Below are 21,730 nucleotides of genomic sequence, written 5' to 3' on the forward strand. Positions count from 1 at the left end.
GTTGCTTAGATGGAGTGTGGGATAGGGAGAAGGGGCAGATCTCAAGGGTGGGAAAGGACAAATTACAACTTCACAGACTGGTTTTACAAGTTGGTTTGACCTAGACCCCAGGTACCCCATCAATGTAACAATTTTACGGTCACTTTCTATGGGGATGAATCAAGTATATTTGATAACTGATCCAGGAAAAAGCTGTGCCTTCAGTAAGCTTGCTTTGGGAAAGATCCACCTTCACCTATTTTGAGGTGATATTTTTGTTGGAATTCTGCCAAGGCTACATACCCCTTCAATTTCTAAGGGGTGGGAAGAACATTTCTGACCCCTTCCCCCTCTGGTAACAACGACTGCATCAACATGACAGCAAGACTATGCGCTTTTGGAGGTGAGTCTGAGGCTAGTCTTATTGTGTGTTTTCATCCCTGAGCCCACATCATGATTAACAATCCTGAGAAATAGATGTTTCTAGCATTGGTAATAACCTCTGTTCCCCAGCCCCGTAAAGTTATCTTCAATTCCCAGGAGAGTATAGTGGATGATCTGCTATGTTTGTGTTTTAAGTATTTATTAATGTATGTTTAGGAGTGTTTTGTGTTTTAAGAATTTATTTTGTAGTGCAGGAAAAAAACCAAACTGTCCTATACCTGATATCTTCTTTGCACATAAATTCCTGTTCTAGAAGGAACCTGATTAATCTCTTTCAGGAGGCACTCTAGATATTAGCAATATTTAAGCTCAAGCAGACTGGATTTGATCTTTGGAGAGTCTAAACCCAAACAAAATAGATCAGGTTTTTCTGATATTCTTTAGCTCATGTCTCCACCTTAGAATTTCAAGGAAAACCTGAATTTCTTATGAGCTCCTTGAACTGGGAGTAACATGATTTATGCTTATAGCTATTATTTGAAGCTATTATTTTTACATTTGCCTCTTAGATTTGGTTGACCTGCAACCTTCAGTCAGAAAATGTAATTCACTTCCTGTAGCTGAATGTCAAGTTGGTCTTTCAACTGTAATTGTTTCCCAGTTCTCTCTTCTTTTCCAGCATTGCCTGAAGCTGTGTTCTTGTGAATCCTTCAAGTGTTTTGTCATCCATTCCTGCCTTGATTGGGTAACTCACTATGCAACAGCTGCTTGAAATAGCATGCTATTATCTATTCTTCCAATATAACTAGCCCTAAGGAGTAGTATTGTAATGAGGATCACTTCATTAGTGCCCCCTCTGGCTCTATTTCAGACCTTTTTGTTGGTTTTGTTGTATAACTTAATATTCAGTAAAGCTTGTAGATAGAGCTAATGAAATAGCTCAAAGCTGGATTATGATGACTGATTTTTGAAGGCAGAAACTATCTCTACTCTAGTCTAGATATTTCTACCTGTGCCTAGTGTATTTTTCTGACCCTAGTAGGTAGATTGTTAATGTTTTTTAATAAACAAATAAATGTTAGCTCACATTTATGTAGCTTTGCAATGAAGTTTTTACACACAAACCCTATGAGATAAGGAAACAAATACTATAAGTTGTATACCACTGATGTGGAAACATTTAGAGAAGTTAAGCAATTTCACTGATATCACACAGCTAGGTATTAAAAGAGTGAGATTGAAACCAAGATCTCTTGATTAGAAGTTTGACCTTCTTCCTTCCACAGCTGGCTGCCTCTTGAATAAATGAATGACTATGGATGTCAGTACTCGGAATTGTATAAGAGGTTGTAGAATTTCAAAGCTTAATGAAACTTAATTACATTTGCAGCTTGACACCAGGCTTCTGCTAGGCTCACAGAGAATATTCTGGCCTTTTTGATTATAGAATCATAAAATTATAAAATCTAAGAATTGGAAAATACTTAAAGTTCATCCAATTTGATCTATATTTAAATAAAGACACCCTCTACAACATTCACAGTAAGTTTGTCCTCAATCTTACCCTAGAGACTTTTAGTGAATTAGAACACACTACTTCCTGAGGTCATCTATTCTATTTCTAGATAATTCTAATTTGGAGGAAGTGTTTCCTTATCCAAAGACTAAATATTTCACTCTGTAACTTCCACTTACTGCTCTTAACTCTGTCCTCTGGTATCAAATAGAATAATTCAGATTGCAATTTTACATGATGGCTTCTAAATACTTAAAAAGAACTATCGTGTTCCTCTTCCCAGTCTTTTCTTCTACTGAACATCCCCCAATGCTTTTTTTTTTAAGCAACTGGGGTTAAGTAACTTGCTCAAGGTTACATGGACAGTTATTTCTGGGTGTGGTGCTAAGTATCTGAGCCCAGATTTGATTCCCAGGTCATCCCAACACTGGGGCTGGTGCTCTTACTCTCTGAGACCCAATGCTTTTTTTTTTTAATAATTAATTTATTTTTAGTTTTCAACATTCACTTCCATAAGCTTTTGAGTTTTGAATTTTCTCCCCTGACTTCTCCTTCCTCAAGAAGGCATGTAATATGATATAGGCTCTACTCATACACTCATATTAAGCATATTTTCACATTAATCATGATATAAAGAAGAATTAGAGCTAATGGGAGGAACAATGATAAAGAAAAAATAAAACAAAACAACAAAAGAAAAGGAAAGCAAATAGTATGCTTCCATCTGCATTCAGACTCCAAAATTATTTCTTTGAATGTGGATAACATTTTATATTGTGAGTCTTTTGGAGTTATCTTAGATCCTTACATTGCTGAGAAGAGTCTATCAAGGTCATTCATTGCACAATAGGGCTGTTACTGTGTATCATGTTCTCCTTGTTCTACTCATTTCATTCAGTATCAGTTCATATTAGTCTTTCCCATTTTTGGTTTTTTTTTTTTTCGAAATCTGCTTGCTCATCATTTCTTACAGCACAATAGTATTCCATTACATTCATATACCATAACTTGTTTAGCCACTCCCCAACTGATGGTCATTCCCTCAATTTCCAATTCTTGGCCACTGCAAAAAGAACTGCTATAAATATTTTTGTACATGTGGGCCCTTTTCCCATTTTTTTAAATCTCTTTGGGATACAGACCTAGAAATGGTATTATTAGGTCAAAGGCTATGCACAATTTTATCTATTATACTGTTGTGCCAAAAGGAGTGAGACAAGAGACCCCCAAGAGTAAAATTTGGAAGAGAATGTTATTTTTCCTAGGGACTATCTGGGGTCAGACCCAAATTGAACAGTGAGTCTGCACGGACAATGTGCCAGCTTTTAAAGGGATGCCATGTGGCCAACGGTTAGGTAATACGGAAGCAGAAACTTGCAGAGTCCAAGAACAGTGATTGGTCAGTACACACCTCAAAATTCCTGCCTGTTGCCAAATCACGTTGACCCAGAAGCCAGCCTACCTCTGTGGAGGTGAGCTGACTGGGTAGGGGTGGAGATCCATTGGGGGAGGGTCAGGGAACCCAGAGGTCATACACAACAATACCTTTTAGCATTTTCCTTCCTTATCTCTTTTAATTAGATTTTTTTTTGATTTTGCTTTGTCTGAGATCAGAATTGTTACCCCTGCTTTTTTTTTTTTTTTGCTTCAGCTGAAGCATAATACATTCTGCTCCAGTCTTTTACCTTTACTCTGTGTGTATCCCTCTGTTTCAAATGTGTTTCTTGCAAACAATATTTAGGATTATGGTTCTTAATACACTTTGCTATCTGTTCCCATTTTATGGGAGAGTCCATCCCATTCACATTCACAGTTTTGATTACTATCTACATCTTTCCCTTCATCCTATTTCCCCCACTCCCTTATGCTTTTCTCTCTCCTTTCTCCCTTTCCCTCCTCACTAGAGTTTTGCTTTTGACCACCACCTCCCTCAGTCTTCCCTCACTTCTATCAACCCCCTCCCTTTTCTTTCTCTTTTCCCCTCCTACTTCTTATAGGGTAAGTTAGATTTCTATACCTAATTATATTATTCTCTCTTTGAGCCAAATCAAAGGTAGGGTTCAAATAATGCCAATCTCCTTCCCTTCTTTCTTTCTACTATAATAGGTTTTTGTGCCTTTTCATGTGATGTAATTACCCTTGTCTGCCTCTTCCTTTCTTCTTCTCCCTGTACAATTCTTTTTCACCATTTAATTAAAATGTTTTATCATCATATCAAAGTCAACTTATACTCACACTCTGTCTATGTATACCCCCTTTTAAATGGTGTAATAACAATGCAGTTCTCAAGAGTTACAAGTGTCATCTTCCCTTGTAGGCATATAAACAGTTTGCTCTTATTAATAACATTTTCTGTCCTGTTTACCTTTTTATGCATCTCTTGAGTCTTGTATTTGACAATCAAATTTTCTGTTGAACTCTGTTCTTTTCATCAGGAAGATTTGGAAGTCCCCTATTTTGTTGAATATCCATCTCTTCCCCTGAAATATTATGCTCAATTTCACTGGGTAGTTGATCCTTGGCTGTAATCCAAGCTCCTTTACCTTACAGAATATTGTATTCCACACTTTCCGATATTTTAATGTGGAAACTGCAATCCTGTGTAATCCTGACTGTGGTTCCATGATATTTAAATTGTTTATTTCTGGCTACTTGTAGTATTTTCTCTTTGATCTGGTAATTTTGGAATTTGACTACAATGTTCCTTGACATTTTAAATTTGAGATCTCTTTCAGGAAGTAATCAGTGAATTCTTTTGATGACCATTTTGCCTTCTGGTTCTAGGACCTCAGGGCTGTTTTTCCTTGATGATTTTCTGAAAGATGACATCCAGGCTCTTTTTTTCATCATGCTTTTCAGGTAGACCAATAAATTTTAAATTGTCTCCTGGATCTATTTTTTAGGTCAGTTCTTTTACCAATGAGGTATTTTATATTTTCTTCTATTTTTCCATTCTTTTGTTTCTATTTGACTAATCCTTGGTATCTCATAGTTATTAGCTTCTGTTTGCCCAATTCTAATTTCTAATGAATTGTTTTCTTCTATTAGATTTTGTACCTCCCTTTCCATTTGGTTCATTTTACTTTTTAAGGACTTGTCTTCAGTGAGTTTTTGTGCCTCCTTTTCCATTTGGCCAATTCTACTTTTCAAGAACTTGTTTTCTACAGTCAATTTTTGTCCTTCCTTTCCCAAGCCACTGACTCTCTCTTGTATACCTCTCATTTCTTTTCTCAGTTTTTCTTCTTTCTTATTTAACTTTTAAAATCCTTCTTGACCTCTTCTAAGAAGGATTTTTGAGGTTGAGGTCAGTTCATATTCCCCTTTGAGGTTTCTGATGTGGATATTGACAATGTTCTGAATTTGTGCCTTGATCTGCCCTGTCCCCATATTAAGAATCTATGGTCATTGTCTATTTTTGCTTTTTGCTCATGGCATTTGCCTAATTCCTAGCTTTTAGCATTGAGCTCTCTTGCTGTAGTGAAGGGGTCACTGACCCAATCTTCTTGTGCTGGGAGCAAGGGACTTTGCAACTTGCTTAGTGTGCTGGAGTTTCAGGTGCTGGGAGTTGGAGGCTGTGGGGCTCTGGTAGCTTCCCTAGTGCTGAACTGGGGTCAGCAACACTGGAACTTTTGGGGTGGGGTGGGGAGTCTGGCCCCTGGGAATACCTGCCTGCCTGGGACTTGCACTCAAATGTTTGGTTGCTGGAGGATATCTTCCAGCTTGGAGCTGCACCCCCTAGAGCTGTTCTTCCTGGAGCTGTACTAAAGCCCCGAGAGATTTGGCTGCTGGAGAATGCTGGCACATATGGGGGTTTTCTGAGCTGGTGTCTACTGCTTGTGCTGAGGTACTCGGGGGTTCTGGTGTTGTCACTTGCCTGCTCTACCACCCTGGGGCTCAGGATCTCCCTCTGGTTTGGTGAGGTGGGGTTTATTGCCAGTTTGTTGTGATGTTTCCTGTTCTGTACTGTTCCCCTTACCCTAGAGTGAGAGGACCCTTTTCCATTAATCCACCAAGCTTCCAGGGCTACAAGACTTCTGCACCTTATCTTTCTGCTGGCTCATATGTTCTAGGGTTGTTTTTTTTTCCTGTGGCAATATTATCTGGGCTTTAAGAGGTCAGTAAGGGAGGGTGAGAGCAACTTTTTATTCCTTCATCTTGGCTCCCAGAAGCAGAATTCCCATCTCCTAATCTTTTAACAAATCTTTGAATGACAAAGTCTTCACTTTGAATGACTGAGTCCTTCACTCTACTAATTGTTGTCCTTTGGACAGTCTCCAGCTTATCAATGACTTGCCTAAAAAATTTTGTCCCGAATTGAGCACAATACTCCAGATACAGCTTAACCAATGTATAATACAATGAAATTGTTACTTTCCTCATTCTGAGCAGCATTCTTCCCTTAATAAAAAAGTTTTTGGCTCTCACGTTGATTATTCACATGATCATATATTTAGAGGTAGAGTGGATTTTACTGAGCTTTGCCCCTTAATTTTACAGATAAGGAAAATGAAATCCCAAAGTTTAAATGATTTGTGCAAAGAAGCACAGGTAATAAGGGTCAGAGGTGGGATGCCAACCCAAGTACTTTGCCTAATTCTGTACTCTTTCCATAGTGGCATAGCAACTTCAGTTGAGTTTATGATATTCAATACCACTAAATCTTTTTAGAAAATCTGCTGTGTAGCCATGTCACTACCTTATTTCACTTGAGAAGTTGATTTCTGGACCCCAAGTTTAGCCCTATTAAATTTCATCTTAGATTTGGCCCAATGTGCTAGGCAGTTGCAATTTTTGGGTGCTGACTTTGACAATGAGAGTAATAGCTATCTTTTCCACTTTTATTTCACCTTAAAAATGGATATGTCTTCATCTAAGCAACTGATAAAAATCTTAAGAAGCAAAGAACCAAGGACCCTGGGGTATTGTCATAGAGAGAGTTTTCCAAGCTAACTCAAGCTGATGTATCTGTGATCTCATGGATATAGACATTTTCTCCAAGGATACAGATCACAACCCATTAGTGTCTGTTCATCCTGTTCAATTCTGATCCATCTCCTCCCATACATACCCATAAGTTCACTGCAGGGGCTTTCAACTAATCCTGGAAGCATTTCCCATACTCTTTTGTTGACATTGCAACGAGACCAGTAGAGTACATGGGATGTCCATGTTTTCATTGAACTATTAATGACTGCTCATTGGGTCTAGTGGTTCAAATAGTTTCTAATCTGCTTAATCATACCAATTGTTTTGTTCAAGAGAATAGCATAAGAAATTTTGTGAAGTGTTTTGGTAAAATCAGAATAAAATGTTTCCTTGATATGCATGGCACAGTGGATTGGGTGCTGGGCCTGGAATCAGAAAGACCTGAACTCAAATCTGACCTCAGACACTTACTAGCAGAGTGACCCTGGTTGCATCTAGTTTACTCAGCTGTAAAATGGGGAAAATTATAGCACCTACCTCTCAGGGCTATTGTGAATTTGTAAAGCATTTAGCACAATGTCTGGCAGAAGGTAGGCGCTACATAAATGCTTATTCCTTTCCTCTCCCCTCCTCCATCTATCTAGTAATCTTTAAAACAAATAACCTAAATCTCAGATTTTTTTTAGTCTATAAAATATCTTGCTTAGTTGTTTTGAGAATAAAAAGACATGAGGTGTGATACAGAATGTTTTGTAAACCTTAAAGCACCCTAGAAATGTTATTATTACCTAAGGTCACAAAGGCAGTAAATAGCAGATTAGGATTTAAACACACATCCTCTGACTATAAATCTTCCTCTGATGTTCTTTCCAACTCCAAAATTCTGAGATTCAATATGATTTTCTTACATTTCGTAGGTCTTTCTCTGAATATCTTTTACAGTAGGAGAGTCTGGGAAAATATTATTTAAAATTGTTAATTGAAAATACACTGAGAATATTGAAGGGTAAAGTTGACAGGATGCAAGGATGTAAAGTTAAAATTCATTTCCAAACTGCAACTTTCCTTAGTTTAGATTTATTTTCTTATTTAGGAAAAGACACACTATATGTTTAACACTGTGCAGTTTCCTTTCAATTTAGTTCCATATTTTTCTTTAAAAACCATCCCATTTTTAATAATAGTGTCTGGGTATGAGGAAGGAATGATTGTGATCACTTCTAAAGACTGCTAACAAAACCCAAAACATCCCAAGCACCTTTTGGTGTCTATAGTAATACATATAAGCAGAATGAGACAACTCTCTAATTATCCAAAATAATAGAATGAATACAAAGTAGATCAATTTGGACACTCCCTTTTAACTTGACATTTACTCGAGCTAATAGAACTTCTCTGAAAATTACTTGTCTTATTTTTTAAAAAAGATCATAGGATTTAGAGCTAAAAGAGACTTTAGACATTATTTAGCCCAAAGTCCCCTCATTTTACAGGCATGAGTACTAATTCACTTACTATGTTACACATGGAATAAAGGAGTAGAGTCAGTATTCAGCTCCATGTCTTCTGAATTCTGATGCAGGGTTCTTTCCACTATTCTATCCCTGCTTATAACTTGATATTTAGAGGTCAGCCACCACACCTTTTGGAGTCAAAGGGTTTAATTGAGCTCATTATCCTGGATGGAAAAGTTGGAAAGAGATCAGCAGACCTCTCAGAGAAACTATCCTATACATTTTGTAAAAATTTCTTTTTGGACCATTTGTTGTGGGAAGGTGGACAGTGTCTGAACCTTTGATTTCATTGTTGTGGAGAATCCCTATGTATACTGAAGCTCGCTCTCCTGGTGCTGATCTAAAGTTCAGTCTATAGCTTTATAGTGTTAAAAGAAGTACTAGAGGAAAACAAGAGGTTAAAAGACTGACATTTCTACCATTTGACACAGAGAAAAGAAACCATTCCTGTCAAATATAAGTTTGCAGCCTAAAGGTTTAGACAAAAAAAAAATGTGAAGCACAAGCACATGAAATATATGTAGAGGTGATGTAAGTAGTCAGTTTTACCAGGTGATTTTTCTCCATTTTTTTTTCTTTTTTTTGGAGGGGAGAAGGCTGGGCACTTGGGGTTAAGTGACTTGCCCAAGGTCACAAAGCTAGTAAGTGTTTTAATTGTCTGAGGCTGGATTTGAACTCAGGTCCTTCTGATTCCAGAGCTGGTGCTCTATTCACTGTGCCACCTAGCCACCCCTGTTTTCTTTAATTCTTTTTAGTTACTTCAAACTTCATAAACATTTTCATATAGAAGGAAAGAAAAATGATTGAATATGAAACTGTGAATCTCTATTACATACAACATATGTCTGCATAACAAATCTACACCTATACATCTATGTGTATATATATATATATATCCCCATATGTGTGTGTGTATAAAATCTATTTCAACACATTAGTTTCAGAGTTTTCCTGTTAGTCTATATCTCCCTCTGAATTTCCTTCTTTTTTCTTCTGTGATCTAAAAAATGCTACAATGTCACTCCTTTCTTTCTTTTATAATTTTATTTTTGGCATTATCACTAGCTATGTTCTCTGATTCACTTTTCTGTCAAGAGATAAGTAAGCATGCATCTGTCTTCTATTATCATGGTTGACCATTGCACTAATCAGAGTTCTTAAGTGTTCAAAGTTTTATTTCCTCTTTACAATATTGTAATCAGAGTATAAATTACTTTTCTAGGTCTGCTCACTTCACCTGCATCAGTTCATACAAATTGTCATACAAATTATCTAGATTTGTTTGACTCCATCACTTTCATGTCATAGACCATAATAATATACTATACTACAATTTGTTCAGTAATTCTCCAATTGATGGGAATTCCCTTGGCTTCTTTGCTATAACATAAAGGGCATCTAGGAATTTGTCTTTGATCTTATCTTTTTGAAGGTATATATGTAGTAATGATGTCAAATCTAGCCCAACCCTCTAATTTTAGTTGGGGAAAATGAAATTAATAAAAGTCAAAGTGACTTTCCCAAATGACAGAACTAAAGTTGGAGAGGGGAGGAACTGGCATCTGAGGGACATCTCTTCTAAATTTCTGCCCAGTCCTTTTATCTTTAACTCATTTTGTCTCAATTCCTCAGAGCTAAACAAAAATATATATATATATATTTCTGATGATCACCATTAAAAAAAAAAAATATATATATATATATATATATATATATCCTAAAATTTGGGGGAAATCCCTAACTCCATCCCATTAGGACATTTGTATCAAATGTTGACATCCTAAGACCCCCCAGTAGTTAAGACTGAAGCATGTATGAGAAGGGTAAGGTTTTTTGGACCTCCATGCAAGTTTTAACTCAGAATTCTCTTTGTAGCAGGGTGGTGATCCTGAGTTCTCAAAACCTATGCCAGGAGAGCACAACCTATGGAAGGGCCTACTAAGATGGAATGTCTTTAAGTATGGTTCCTGAGACATATTTTATATCTATTCTCTGAAAAACAACCTCGCTAGGCTTGGAGAAGCTCATCTCTGGATGGTTAGATAGAGTTTTGCAAACTTTAACACGCTATGTGAATTTCAGTTGGCCCTGAATTTATTCATTTTTTTCAGTCACAGCAATTTCCAACATGTTTCATGTTGGTGTCCTGTGTTGATGAAGTCATGGACCCTAAGAGCTTTGCTGTGGGTTGGCCAGAAAAGACACTCATAGAACTATCAGGATGTTGGAGACAAACATGAGGAAGAGAAGAACGTCAAAGGGGAAAGGAGGGTGGCCGCTCCAAAACCCCATTTCACTACTTAAAGATCGTATCATGTTATAGTTAGCAGCTCAACATTTTATCTGGACCAACTGTGAAAAAAAAAGACACGTACCTAGGAAAAGAACATTTTACTTGTTTCTTTATCAGAATCCAACGGAGATAATAACTTGTCCCTCAGATGCCAGTTCCTCTCCTCTCCAATCCATCCTTCACATGATTGTCAAAATAATTTTTTTTTAAAGCAATCGGGGTTAAGTAACTTGCTCAAGGTTACACGGCCAGGTGTTTCTGGGTGGGTGCTAAGTGTCTGAGCCCGGGACTCGATCTCCAGGTCTTCTCAACACTGGAGCCGGTGCTCTTACTCACTGTGCTACCTGGCCACCCCTATAGATCTCTTCTTTACCCTGTTACTTTCAATACCACATTATGCTGATTTATTTATATAAACTACCACCCCACTCCCACTCCCACCTCTTCCCGGTTAGATTAGTTCCCTGAACTTAAGGATCTTTATTTCTTATTTGTGTACCCAGCATGGTATCTTAACATGATATGCCTAATGAATTATTATTGAATTGTATTGAATTAGGTCTATTAGAAGAATATTAATGAGTAACAGTTCTTATCATAAAGGTATTAATACTAGTGATGACTACCTGCTGCTATGTAATCACCTTCCACTAACCATCTAAAAAATTTAATTTCCTTGAACTCACTGGGCAGTAAGGTTAAGGGGAGAAAAATAGTCTATTGAGTTTAGACTCAAATATTCTGCAGTGTGCTGGGGGAAAGAAAGGAGACAAATTGTAAATATTACAAATTTACGTATTGTCCCTTTGGCCTGCAGCCTGTTCTCTTTGCCCTTACAAAAACACACAAAACAGTGGAGGTGATTACATGGTTAAAAGTGAAATAGCACAGTGTCAACTGCTAGATTCGATTTTTAATAGACTGCACTTATCTAGTCTAAAATGTCTGCTTTAACAAAAGGCACTGGGTCAGCTGAAGTTAACAGAACAATCAGTTACTTGGCGAACAGCAGGAGCTGATAGTTTGCCTTTATAGCTGTTAAACTAGGATGCCTGCCTGCTAGGAGATCCTGGCTTTTTTTGTTATTGTCCTGAGAACTAGCATATAAAATTGGAGTATATTTTTAGAGAAATTTAGTGCAAATTTCCAAGAATGCTATAAATAAATTCACAATTACAAAAAAAAAAAACATCCCTTCAATTAAGAAAGGCAGTGTTGAGAACGTTGATATTTTATAGACAAGTTTCAAATTCAATCTTGGATTCAGATTATTTGGCATTTCTTAATGCTCAACCTTTAGCCTCAGGTTATAGAAGGTAAAATTTATCTGAATGCAGTATACAAAGCAGAAGCCTCCTAGGGTTCCACTTTGCTAGAAGTATACCATATATCCAAGAGGCACTGAAGCATTAAAATTACATTTCCTTTTATATCCTTGCTTTATCTAAAGGCAGGGTGAGACCATGCTAAATGTGCTTGTGGAACTCCCATTACTGCACCCAATAGAAAGACAGAATTTTAGTGTTCTAGACAACTCTTGAAGACTGGAATTTGCAGAGGAGGTACTGACCTGCATTGGTTAAGGTAGTTCTGTCACCCAGTAGCTGACTATTAATAAAAATCAGAGATCTAATCCCTATCCCTGTTAATGTGTGTGTGTGTGTATATATACACACACACACACACACACACATATCCATATATCTACTCTATCATCCATCTATCTATCTATGTATCTATCTATGTATCTATCTATCTATCTATCTATCTATATCTATCTGTCTGTCTGTCTGTCTGTCTGTCTGTCTGTCTATCTGTCTGTCTATCTATCCATCTATCTATCTATCTATCTATCTATCTATCTATCTATCTATCTATCTATCTATCTATCTATCTATCTAAACTGTTGGTAGTCATAAGGAATTGGAGCACTTTACCTTTTTCCTCTCCATTAAGTAGCTCCTCCACTCTGGAACAATTTACATAGTGATTGCTTTAAGTCTTCATGAGGATCCTAGCTAGCTAAAAGAAGGGATAATCTATTTACTCTGCATTTTTTTTTTTTTGGTCTGTGCTCCCACCCTGAACCCCTGGGCAAATGCTTTTATTTAAAGCTTTAGTTTAAGTTTGATTCCATGTTTTGTCCAAAATTGAGAGTAGAGAAGTAAAGTATGGGATAGCTATCTATTCTTTCCACACAGAAAAATGCCTGACCTACACAAAATCCACAAGCATACATTAACAGAAAGATAAAACAGGATATAGAGACAATACTTAAGGCCATGTTAAAATTTAAATATAAACTTAAGTTTAAACCACTTAGAACCAAAATATAAAAGACTTTGTGGGACTGCTGATAGGCATTTTTACAATTCACTTTGATTCTGCACTGACCAAACAATTACATTCAGGTCTATGTCTTTTGGCAAGTCAGGTTAGAAATTGAACTTTTCTCCCTGTTATTGGTATAATCTCTGATACAGCATCTCCCCTTGCCATCAATCAACTCCAGGTGATGGACCCAGAATCTTCAGATGTCTAGATCTGACAAGGTCTCTTTCAAGATTGGATCTATGCATTTCAGCATTGCTGTTAGGTCATCTATGATTTGGCAAAGAAATACAAAGCAATGGAAGCAGGCTTGCCTACTTGAGCCCCTGGGATTCTAGCTGACACATGGGGATATTCACTATGGTTCCAAGGGGAGAGAAGAGAGGGTAGAGGGAGAGAAAGAGAGAGACAGGGACAGAGAAACAGAGAGAGACAGAGAATGGCTTATTCTATTTTAAAGAACCGCAAGATGGTGGCTCTTTTTACTCTCATCAATAAGGGGATTACTCCATCACTTCAGAGTGCCCAAATTCTTCAGTATTCCTCCAAGACTATAAGGGCACAGACTTAGGAGTTTATAGGATCTATTTCAATCAAACCCTACTACACATCCCCAGAGATTAATATAATTTAGAGCATTATTCTTAGAAGGTTAAATCTGGAGATACCTTCATCTTACAGATATAGATTTACACATACACACACACACACACACACACACACACACACAAGGGAGGACTGTTCATCCACCTTTGGTATCCAACTGCTACTCAAGTCTTACTCGGGCTTCCAAGAAGCTATATATAACATATGCAGTAGCCCTATCCAGGTAAAACCTTTGCAGATGTGCTAAAAACCAGGTTGAGGGTAACAGGCCTCAAACCATTTGATGAGTTAGGGGGATGTCTACTCCAAGCATGTAATGATTCTTCCCCCACTTGAATGGGCAGATGAGAACAGTTTGATCTAATGCCCTTGAAGGTGTGAAGCAGGCACTATGGAGTACTTAGAGCTTGATCCGACATGGAAGACACGAAGGTCATCCATTGCATCCTGGGCCATTGCCAGTCCTGATTTTTGTCTTGGCATTGGACTCCAATGACTCTGGAAGAGAGCGTGACGTTGACAGCTTTGTGCAACTCTGCCTCCCTAAAATCCAATTCATGAACAAGTCATGATATCACCCCATCATGTCATTAGTCCTCTTTGCAAAGGATGAACAACAATAACAACAACAACAAAACTATTACCTCCGTTGTTAAAATATAAGCTTCTTGAAGGCAGAAGCTCTGCCACTTGTCTGGTTTCCTATTTCTCTCCTTGCTTGATGGCTCCCTGCTTCTACTTCCCTCAACCCCCTATAAATCCCAAGTTCAGAGGCAAGACTTAGGAGGTCTGGAGAAAAACCCACTCCAACAAGTAGGGCAAGTCCCCAAGAGGACCCAACCACCCTCACCCTCATATTTCAAATGGAGCTGTAACATTGGTCATTCCCTTCAGTGACACAATGCAGACCAAAACCTTTCCATGCATCCTTATCCTGTTTGATTCAATCTGTGAAACAAGGGATGGGACATTATTGATGGAAAGAGAGGGAAAAGGAGAGGACAGAGAGGGACATAATCCAGGAATAAATTGCTATACACTAAACCAAAGATACTATATACAATCTTAAATGTCTAGTCACATCTCTACGACAGAGCTGATTGGTATTGGCCTCTTCATATATGGCATGTTAGCATAGGATTGTAAGCAATACAGTAGAACCATATATGAAGAAATGGAACAAGTGTGACTCTTTGTGCTAGAAAATGAACCTAAGTCATGTCTCTTCCACATACTGGCTGTGTGACTCTAGGCAAGTCACTTAATCTTGTGATGTCACAGAAAATTCTCTAAGATGACAAGTTGCAAAGATGTATGAATTGGTAAAGGAAGTTCCTTGCTAGGAGTTCCTCATGTAGATGAAATGATGACAGGTCCATTCCCCCCCAAAAAAAGAAAGAAAGAAAAGAAACCACTTGATATACCAAAATGAAAAGATACAGGAACAAAACTGAAACAGACTGGGTATAGTCAGAAGTGTTGGGGACCTTTGTCCTACTTTCCCCAAGCAACTGAAATTGTAGTCCCTAAAAAAGTACCTGGTATAATTTGTACAGTATACATTTGTGGGACATGACTGGTCACAACAGAATCAGGTATTAGTAGTCCATCTTGACTGGAATCTAGAGTGTATGAAAAGAAATGCTATATATTAAGATTGTAATGGTTTATTGGAGTTAAAGTTTGAATAACATTAAATGCAACTAATGAACTGTGATATTTTCTGTTCAGCTATATATGGAGATGGAATAGGGGTCCTAGAAACAAGTAGCAGCATTCTTATTTGAATATTTGGCAGACAAATACAGTTTTTCTGAAACTGATTGATGCCCTGGAAGCAAATGTGCAAGAAAATATGTAGCTATTTGTGTACTTCTTTGAGGGAACTGTGTAAATTAATGTGCTAACAATATGCCTAGGCACGACTAAGGTCATGTACCATTTACAAAGACTAAAATTTAATTAGAAATACAGACTGAAATTGTCACCGAATTCAACCATGCAGGCAATACATCCTACAAAGATTCCTTAATTAACAATCAGTCAACAAGCATTTATTAGGTGCTTACTATGTGATGGGTACCACATTAGGTGCTAAAGATACAAATACAAAAGAGCCACAATTTCTTCTTTTAAGTATCCTAGAATATAACAGGTAGAGAAAAATGTAATATACAAAAAAGAGATACAAAGTAATTTTGGGGAGAAAATCTTACTGTCTTTCAGGGAGTGAAATCAGGAAAATCTTTAGGTATTGTTTTGGTTAAGCCTGCAAGGAAATTAGGGATTATGAAATGTGGAATTCAGGAGAAAGTAAAATCCAGGCATGAGGAACAGCCATTGCCAAAACAAGGAAGGGAGTTGACATTCTATGTATAAAGAACAGTGAGAAAGTCACTTTAGCTGTGCCATAGTGTGGACAGGAGAGTACTGTGTAATAACATTGGGAAATTAAATTGGGGTCAGCTTTGGGGGAACTTTAAATGATAAGGAGCAATTTTTATTTGATCTTACAGGCAACAGGAATCCATTACAGTTTATTAAGAAGAGAGTGACTTGGCCAGACCTGTGATTTAGGAATATAATTTTTGAAGCTGTGTGGTAGTTGGATTAGAGAGGAGAAAGGTCTTGTGTGGAAGGAAGACCAACTATTATTTCTATAGAGCAGGTGAAAGGGCTCCAATAAACCAGGTGCTGAGTCCTGCAATAGGATTGTGAGTATATAAGTAGAGAGGAGTCAGTCAATGGACAAGCATTTATTCAGAGTCTACTATGTACCAGGCACTGTGCTAAGCACAGGAGATATAGAGAAAGGCAAAAAACAGTCCCTGCATTCAAGGAGATCACAGTCTAATGGAGGAGAGGATACGTTAACAGCTATATACAAACAAGACATTTACAGGCTAAATTGGAGATGATTAACAAAAGGGAAGATATTACACTAAGGGGGGTTGAGAAAACTTCTTGTAGAAGGTTAAGATTTTAACTGGAACTTGAAGGAAACCAGGGAAGATCGGAGGCAGAGTTGAAAACAGAAAATTTCAGGCTTAAAGGATGGCCAAAGAAAATACTTGTAGACAGGAGATAGAGTATCTTGTACAATAATTACAAGGAGGTTAGTGTCACTTTGTCCCAAAGTATATGAGGATGGAGTAAAATGTAAGAAAACTCAACAGATAAGAAAAAGGCAGGCTATGAAGGGTTTTGAATATTAAATAGAAGATTTTATTTTTGATCCTGGAGGTGATAAGGAGCTATTGAATTTTATTGAGTTGGGTTGACATGGTGAGACCTGTGCTTTAGAAAGATCTCAATTTGTTAGCTAAGTAGAAGATGAATGGGAATGGGGAGAAATTTGAGGTGAGGAGATAAATAATGATAATAGCTTTTATATAGCATTAGGGTCTGCAAAACACTTTGTAAATAATATCTAATTTTATCTTCCCAACAATTCAGGAAGATATCAATGTTAATACCATTTTACAGAGGAGGTAACTGAGGCACTCACACAGTTTGTACATCTCTGAGGCTGGATTTGAATTCAGGTCTTCCTGACTATAGGTCAAGTGCTTTACCTCCTAGAAAGGTATTACAATAATACATGGGCAAGGTGATGAAGACCTGCACCAGGATAGTGGTAGTGTCAGAGGAGAGAAGCAAGCAAATATGAGAGATGTTATAAAAGTAGAATCATTAGGACTTAGTAATAGATTGGATATGGTAAATCAAAAAGAATGAGGAGCTTAGGATAGTAACTAGGTTGTGAGCCTTAGTGACTGGGGAGATAGTAGTACTCTCCACAGTAATAGGAAGTTTGGAAGAGAGAAGATGAGAGTGAAGATAATGAGTTTAATTTTGTACATGTTGAATTTCAGATATTTTGGGGACATCCAGTTCAAGACATCCAATAGGTAGTTGGAAATGCAAATCTGGAATTAAGGAGAGAAGTAAAGACTGGAGAGGTAGATCTAAGAATCATCAGCATAGAGATGGATCCATGGACTCACCAAATGGTCTAGAGGGAAATCCAAAGATATCCTGGGTGGGGGGAGGGGCACTCATGCTTAGTAGATGTGACCTAGATAAAGATCCGGCAAGGCAGACTGAGAAATTGTGCTCAGACTGCTAGGAAGAGAATGAAAGTCACAAAAACAGAGAGGAGAACATGAAAGAGTAAAGGGATATCAATAGTGTCCAAAGCAGCAGAGAAGCCAAGGAAGATGAACATTGAGGAGAAGTCATTAGATTTTGTTATCACTGGTAACTTTGTAGAGAATTAAAAAATGATAAAGTTGAAAGTCTTACCGTACAGAGTTAAGAAGAGAGTGAGTGCAAAGGAAGAAGAGACACCAATTGTATAAAATCTTCACAAGGAGTTTAAAGACAAAGGGGAAAAGATATCTGATAATAGCTCGTGATGATGAATGGATCCATAGAAGGTTTTCTTGATGATGGGAGAGACACAGGTATGTGTGTAGGCAGGATGGAAGCATTCAGTAGAGTTACTGAAAATAAATAAGAGAGTAGGGATGATAGAGGAGGCAATCTGCTTTAGAAGATGGGGTGGAATAAAGTCTCTTGAGCAGGTGGAGTGATTTACTTTGGTAGGGAAAAGGCCTACCTTGTCATGTGAAATAAGACAAAAAGGAGGAAATGATGGAAGAAGGCATTGGAATGATGGAAGAGGAGGAGGAATTAACAAGAAGATCTTTTCAATGAATGGTCACTTTTTTTTCAGTGACATAAATGGCAAGATTTTCAGCTGAGACTGGAGATATGCAGAGCAATGGGAAATCTGAGAAGAGATGATAAAAGTCTGAAAAAAAACTGCTATGGTAAGTTTATTATCACTTAGTTAGTCATGTCAACTCTTTGTGACTCTATTTGGGGTTTTATTGACAAAGATACTAGAGTGGTTTGCCATTCCCCCCCCCCCAGCTTGTTTTATAGATGAGGAAATGGGGGCCAACAGGGTTGAGTCACTTGTTCAGGGTTACATAGCTAGTAAGTATCTGAGGCTGGTTTTGAACTCAGGTCCTTCTGATTCCAGGGCCAGCAGTGTTTACTGCATCATCTAACTGCCCCAGAAAATAATTTAGAGAGATGTAAAAGGTTTGCCGTGCTGCAATGAAAGCCCAATTGACATTATGTAACATAATTTGTAGTGGACCCATTCAACATGGTTTTGTGATTTTTCCAACTTTGTTCAGTAGGATGTGCAGGTTCTTGTATCTAAGATAGGAAATATCTTAGTTCATTGAATAAGATTATGGTAAATTCATAGTCATTAGATTAGATGGGAAGGCAGAAAAATGCAGATTTTAGGTACAGGTAAAGAATTATTTTTTCCACTACAGTAGCAGTAAATGTATCATCCCTTAATGTGGTAATTAGTATTAATAAAAACCAAGAACTAACATTATGTGTAATGGCAAAAAAAGGAATAGAGAAATATCAGTTCTTATTGTTTTTTAAATTTGTATACCTGACACATAGTAGGAATTTAATAAATGTTTATTGAATTGAATTGAAATTCCTAGCAACTTCCCATTCAGTAAGTGCCTACTATATGCCAGACATTATACTAAGTGATGGGAATACAAAAAAAAAGGCCAAAGACTGTCTTTGCCCTGAGTTCACAATCTAAAGGAGGAGATAACAAACAAACAGATACAACAAATCAAAACAAACAAATAGATACAAACAGGCTATATACAAGATAAATACATAGTAAACAGAGGGAAGGACTAGAATTGAGGGATGGAGAAAGGCTTCCCATAGAAGGTGAGATCTTTAGATGAAGAAAGAGAGGAAAACCAAGAGGTGAAGATGAGGAGGACAAGTCTTATAGGCCTTGGGGAGGGCCAGAGAAAATTCCTGGAGCCAAGAGACAGAGTATCACATGCATGAAAGAGCAAGGAGGTTAATGCCACTGAATCTAAGAGTTCATTTGGGGCTGGGAAGTTGTGTAAGGAGATTGGAAAGGTAGGCAGGTAGTCTTTGAATGCCAAAGGATTTTGTATTGCATTGTTGAGGTGACAGAGGGACACTGGTGTTTATTGAGTGTGTGAGTGTGTGTGTGTATGTGTGGGAGTGTCACATAATCAGACCTTCATTTTAGGAAAATCACTTTGGTGACTTGAGTGGAGGATGGACTGAAGTGAGGAGAACCTTGTGTCAGGCAGACCAAAATAGCAGGCTACTACAACAGTCCAGGTGTGAGGTAGAAAAAACATATCTGTCAGGTGGGGGGATGGTTGAATAAATCATGGCACATGAATGCAACAGAATTTTGTTGTACCATAAGAATGCTGAATATGATAGATTCAGAGATATACAGAAAGACTTGTATGAAAACCACCACAAAAACAACCCAATAAAATGAACAGAACCATGAGAGCAATTCACATGATGATCACAATGATGAGAGGAGAAATAATTTAGAACTCAAACCAATCACGGCTTTATAAGACTGAAAAGAGGAAATTGCTAGGAATTTGTCTGCTTCTTAGAAGAGAGGTGAAAGAGTAGAGATACAGAATGAGACACATTCAATGTCAGTGTGTTGATTTGTTTTGCTTGACTATACAAATTTGTTACATGGAAAGATGCGTTAGTGGGTAGCAATAGATGTGGAAAAAAGAGAACAAATAACACTTTTTTAAATGTGAAAGAAAAATGTGCAGAATGTTATATATTATATAAACATTTCTCTTAAAAATGGTACATAACAGGTACACTATCCTTTATATTCTCTTTACTGTTTTTATCTTGGAATGTGTTTTTTGATGATTGCTAAATTCTCAATAAAAAAAAACCTTAAAAAAAGGGAATATCACTGTAGCAAGGCTTATGTGTAGTGAGGACTATTCTCAGTATGTAGCATGGGGGTGTCATTGTATGGCTCATTGGAAGGCAAAATAGGCAACTTTAGTCTCTTCTCTCCTTATCCTTCTCCAAGTTAGGCTTTCATTCCTGCCAGGAGAGGAAGCAAGAAATTGAACCAGAAACTTAGCCATTCTGTTCTCAGAGAGAGAGATTTCTGAATTAGAACTATATTTTCCTGCTCCCTTAAATATTGTTAGTCTATGGGATGAGGTTTTCAGGTTCAAGTTAATTTCGCATTACTGTTCACTATTGGGGGTAAGCAGGACCCCAAGTTTTTATCCAGAATTTGATCCCTTTCCCCACCAAATACTAGTTCCACAATGAATGTATATAGCACTTAGCCCAAAAAACCCATTTATCCAAATTGGTAGCAAAATAGAAATCAGAGAGAGTTTACATAGGAGAGTATATGCCAATCAGTACAGTCAGAACACTCCTAATGAGAGTGGGGTAAGTCAGCTTAACCAAGAGGGAGACAGAGTTCCGGATCTTACCCAAGGGAAAATTCCCTGAAGTTTCTAGAGTAGCAAGCTGGGGATAGGAACATGATGGAGATTGCTAGCACCTCTTCCCAGAATCTTTTTCTTCAGCAACTTGAAGTGGGGTTAGTCTTATTTATCTTTTCTCTTGAAGCCAGAAACATCTAAGTGATTATGGGGTCCTAGGTGATCCCAAGACCATCTGAAGAAGAACTGAAATGTTCTCCTCTCTCCCACTCTAGTTGATTCTGTCCTGCCCCTCATGCAAGGCAGTGATCTCCACCATGAAGGTGAGAGTCCCATACTAATGGGCTTTGGGGGCGGGATTACATCATAAATAGTGAAAATTTCATAGAATTTTTAAAAAGCATTACCCATGTTAAAAAAAAAGTATTAGAATTTTTTAAGTGTCAACAACGGGGGAAGTGAGAGGGGACAGAGAGAAAGAGAGAGAGAGAGAGAGAGAGAGAGAGAGAGAGAGACAGAGACAGACAGAGAGACAGAGATTATTCTGCAATTAGAAAATATTAAGAATCACTTCTAGGAGTGACTCACAAAGATATGAAATTCTGGCTCCAAAGCCCATTATCTGGAAAGCAATAAGTAAATGTTTCTTGAAATTGAATTGAATTTGCTTAATTAGAGTTCTAAAGTTGGTGTTGTATCTCTTGAAAGCCCTTGAGCAGAGGTGTTAGTGGCTACAGTAGCATCTTATAGGAGTTTCTAGTCATTTTTAACCCTGACATCAAAATGAAAATATATTGATTGTGAGTTAAACATGAATAGGTTGAGTAATGGTAGAATGATCCATTTG

Source organism: Petaurus breviceps, unplaced genomic scaffold (assembly GCF_028583685.1).
Source record: "Petaurus breviceps papuanus isolate PSGF00001 unplaced genomic scaffold, PetGlider_PUasm1.0 183, whole genome shotgun sequence".
NCBI classification, from domain to species: Eukaryota; Metazoa; Chordata; class Mammalia; order Diprotodontia; family Petauridae; genus Petaurus; species Petaurus breviceps.